This window comes from Arachis stenosperma, chromosome 7 (genome assembly GCF_014773155.1).
Source record: "Arachis stenosperma cultivar V10309 chromosome 7, arast.V10309.gnm1.PFL2, whole genome shotgun sequence".
Taxonomy (NCBI): domain Eukaryota; kingdom Viridiplantae; phylum Streptophyta; class Magnoliopsida; order Fabales; family Fabaceae; genus Arachis; species Arachis stenosperma.
In genome coordinates this window covers 68,879,536-68,884,317 of record NC_080383.1, presented here as the reverse complement: position 1 = coordinate 68,884,317, position 4,782 = coordinate 68,879,536, and the positions used below count along the sequence as shown (strand labels likewise).

General features: G+C 42.5%; 1 non-coding gene across 1 annotated transcript; it reads right to left on the bottom strand.

The window, feature by feature from the left end:
• Positions 1–1,039: 1,039 nt before the first annotated feature.
• LOC130942276 (small nucleolar RNA R71) lies at positions 1,040–1,147 on the bottom strand. Its single transcript, XR_009070853.1, has one exon. It is a non-coding gene; the product is annotated as a small nucleolar RNA R71 (small nucleolar RNA).
• Positions 1,148–4,782: the final 3,635 nt, after the last annotated feature.

Below are 4,782 nucleotides of genomic sequence, written 5' to 3'. Positions count from 1 at the left end.
TTCTTGTTAGGCAAGTCACTAATTTTCCAAATCAAATCTTTTAAAATAAATTTCAAAACATATCTTTTAAAATGGTTTTCAAATCATATCTTCTCAATCACATCTTTTTAAGACAATAACCTTTCAATCATATTTTTTTATCATATCTTTTTCAAATTAGTTTTCAATCAAATCTTTTTAGTTTCTAATTTCAAAATCTTTTTCAAAAATCACTTGATTTCTCTTCCACTTTCAATTTTCGAAAATTATCAATCAAATTTTCAAAATGTTTTCAAAATCTTTTAATTGAATTTTCGAAAATCCTCTTCCCTCCTTCTCACATCCTTCTATTTATGGAGTACCACTCCTTCTAAATGCACAATTCGAACCTTATCTAATTAAAGTTCGAATTCTTCTTCTCCTTCTTCTTTCTATTTCTCTTTTCCTCTGACATTTCAAGGAAGCTCTATACTGTGACATAGAGGATTCCACATTTTCTTTTTCTCTTCTCTTTCATATGAGCAGGAGCAGAGACAAAGGCATTCTTGTTGAAGCTGACCCTAAACCCGAAAGGACCCTGAAGAGAAAGCTAAGAGAAGCCAAAGCACAACTCTCTTTAGAGGACCTGACCGAATTCTTCAAGGAAGAAGAACACATGGCAGCCGAAAACAACAACAATGCCAACAATGCAAGGAAGGTGCTGGGTGACTTTACTGCACCTACTCCCGACTTCTATGGGAGAAGCATCTCTATCCCTGCCATTGGAGCAAACAACTTTGAGCTTAAGCCTCAATTAGTTTCTCTAATGCAACAGAATTGCAAGTTCCATGGACTTCCAATGGAAGATCCTCATCAGTTTTTAGCTGAATTCTTGCAAATCTGTGACACAGTCAAGACTAATGGGGTTAACCCTGAGGTCTATAGACTGATGCTATTCCCTTTTGCTGTAAGAGACAGAGCTAGAATATGGTTGGATTCTCAACCTAAAGAAAGCCTGGACTCTTGGGAAAAGCTAGTCAATGCCTTCTTGGCAAAGTTCTTTCCACCACAAAGATGGAGTAAGCTTAGAGTGGAAGTCCAAACCTTCAGACAGAAGGATGGAGAATCCCTCTATGAAGCTTGGGAAAGATACAAACAATTGATCAGAAAATGTCCCTCAGACATGCTTTCTGAATGGAGCATCATAGGTATTTTTTATGATGGTCTCTCTGAACTATCTAAGATGTCCTTGGATAGCTCTGCTGGAGGATCTCTTCATCTGAAGAAGACGCCTGCAGAAGCTCAAGAATTGATTGAAATGGTTGCAAATAACCAATTCATGTACACTTCTGAAAGGAATCCTGTGAACAATGGGACTAGTCAGAAGAAAGGAGTTCTTGAGATTGACACTCTGAATGCCATATTGGCTCAGAATAAAATATTGACTCAACAAGTCAATTTGATTTCTCAAAGTCTGTCTGGAATGCAAAATGCACCAAACAGTACTAAGGATGCTTCATCTTAGGAAGAAGCTTATGATCCTGAGAACCCTTCCATGGAAGAGGTGAATTACCTAGGAGAACCCTATGGAAATACCTACAATTCTTCATGGAGAAATCACCCAAATCTCTCATGGAAGAATCAAGAGAGACCTCAACAAGGTTTCAATAACAATAATGGTGGAAGAAACAGGTTTAGCAATGGCAAGCCTTTTCCATCATCTTCTCAGCAACAGACAGAGAGTTCTAAGCAGAATACTTCTGACTTAGCAACAATGGTCTCTGATCTAATAAAGACCACTCAAAGTTTCATGAATGAAACAAGGTCCTCCATCAGAAATTTGGAAGGACAAGTGGGTCAGCTGAGCAAGAAAATTACAGAACTCCCTCCTAGTACTCTTCCAAGTAATACAGAAGAAAATCCAAAAGGAGAGTGCAAAGCCATAAACATGGCCGAATATGGAGAGGATAGAGAGGAGGAGGACGCCACTGAGGAAGACCTCAGTGGGCGTGTACCAATCTCCTCTGAGTTCCTCAATGAGGAACAATGGGAATCTGAGGCTCAAAATGAGACCATAGAGATTCCATTGGACTTACTTCTGCCATTCATGAGCTCTGATGAGTATTCTTCCTCTGAAGAGGATGAGTATGTCACTGAAGAGCAAGTTGCTAAATACCTTGGAGCAATCATGAAGCTAAATGACAAGTTATTTGGAAATGAGACTTGGGAGGATGAACCTCCCTTGCTCACCAAAGAACTGGATGACTTGTCTAGGCAGAAACTGCCTCAAAAGAGGCAGGATCCTGGGAAGTTTTCTATACCTTGTACCATAGGCACCATGACCTTCAAAAAGGCCTTGTGTGACTTAGGGTCAAGTGTGAACCTCATGCCCCTCTCTGTAATGGAGAAACTAGGGATCTTAGAGGTGCAAGCTGTAAGAATCTCATTAGAGATGGCAGACAACTCAAGAAAACAAGCCCATGGACTTGTAGAGGATGTGCTGGTTAAAGTTGAAGACCAGTACATTCCTACTGATTTCATAGTCCTAGAGACTGGGAAGTGCATGGATGAATCCATCATCCTTGGCAGACCCTTCCTAGCCACAGCAAAGGCTGTGATTGATGTTGACAGAGGAGAGTTAATCATTCAAGTGAATGAAAAATCCTTGGTGTTTAAGGCCCAAGGATATCCCTCTGTCATCATGGAGAGGAAGCATGAAGAGCTCCTCTCAAAACAGAGCCAAACAAAGCCCCTCACAGTCAAACTCTAAGTTTGGTGTTGGGAGGCTACAACCAAACTCTAAGTTTGGTGTTGAAACCCCACATTCAAACTCTAAGTTTGGTGTTGGGAGGTTTCAACACGGTTCTGAGCATTTCTGAGGCTCCATGAGAGCCCTCTGTCAAGCTAATGACATTAAAGAAGCGCTTGTTGGGAGGCAACCCAATGTTTTATAATTAATTATTTTCTTTTGTTATTTTATCTTTTTGTAGGTTGATGATCATAAGAAGTCACAAAAACAATGAAAAAAGCAAAAACAGAATGAAAAACAGGAAGAAAAACAGCACACCCTGGAGGAGAAGAAACTGGCGTTCAAACGCCAGTAATGCTAGCTGTTGGGCGTTTAACGCCCAGTCTGGCACCATTCTGGACGTTTAACGCCAGAAAGGGGCACCAGACTGGCGTTAAACGCCAGTAAAGGGCAAGAACCTGGCGTTAAACGCCAGGAATGGGCACCAGCCCGGCGTTTAACGCCAGAAATGGCTCAAAACGTGATTTTGAGCAACATTTGGTGCAGGGATGACTTTTCCTTGACACTACAGGATCTGTGGACCCCACAGGACCCTACCATCACTCTCTCTCTTCTTCCCCCATTCACCAATCACCTCAACACCTCTTCCCCAAAAACCCCTCACCTATCAAATCCCATCTTTCTCTTCACCACTCACATCCATCCCTCATAAACCCCACCAACCTCACCCTTCAAATTCAAACCACTTTCCCTCCCAAACCCACCCATAATGGCCGAACCTTTACCCCCCTCTCTCCTATAAATACCCTTCTTCAACTCTTCATTTTCACACAACCTAAACACCCTTTCTTCCCCCTTCTTGGCCGAATACACCACCATCTCCCTCTTCTTCATTTCTTCTTCTTCTACTCTCTTCTTTCTTCTTTTGCTCGAGGACGAGCAAACATTTTAAGTTTGGTGTGGTAAAAGCGTTGCTTTTTCGTTTTTCCATAACCATTTATGGCATCCAAGGCCGGAGAAACCTCTAAAAAGAGGAAAGGGAAGGCAAAAGCTTCCACCTCCGAGTCATGGGAGATGGATAGATTCCTCTCAAGGGTGCATCAAGACCACTTCTATGAAGTTGTGGCCTTGAAGAAGGTGATCTCCGAGGTCCCCTTCTCACTCAAAAAGGGTGAATATCCGGAGATCCGCCATGAGATCCGAAGAAGAGGTTGGGAAGTTCTCACCAACCCCATTCAACAAGTCGGAATCTTGATGGTTCAAGAGTTCTATGCCAATGCATGGATCACAAAGAACCATGACCAAAGTGTGAACCCGAATCCAAAGAATTATCTCACTATGGTTCGGGGGAAATACTTGGATTTTAGTCCGGAGAGTGTGAGGGTGGCGTTCAACTTGCCTATGATGCAAGGAGATGAGCATCCTTACACTAGAAGGGTCAACTTTGATCAAAGGTTGGACCAAGTCCTCACAGTCATATGTGAAGAGGGCGCACAATGGAAGCAAGATTCAAGAGGAAAGCCGGTCCAATTGAGAAGGCATGACCTCAAGCCCGTGGCTAGAGGATGGTTAGAGTTCATACAACGCTCAATCATCCCCACTAGCAACCGGTCCGAAGTTACCATAGACCGGGCCATCATGATCCATAGTATCATGATTGGAGAAGAAATAGAGGTTCATGAGGTTATAGCCCAAGAACTCTATAAGGTGGCGGACAAGACCTCCACCTTGGCAAGGTTAGCCTTTCCTCATCTCATTTGTCACCTCTGTTATTCAGTTGGAGTTGACATAGAGGTAGACATTCCCATTGATGAGGACAAGCCCATCACCAAGAAAAGGATGGAGTACACAAGAGATCTCACTCATCATGAGATCCCTGAGATTCCTCAAGGGATGAATTTTCCTCCACAAAACTATTGGGAGCAACTAAACACCTCCCTAGGAGAACTAAGTTCCAACATGGGACAACTGAGGGTGGAGCATCAAGAACACTCCATCATCCTTCATGAAATTAGAGAAGATCAAAGAATCATGAGGGAGGAGCAACAGAGACAAGGAAGAGACATTGAGGAGCT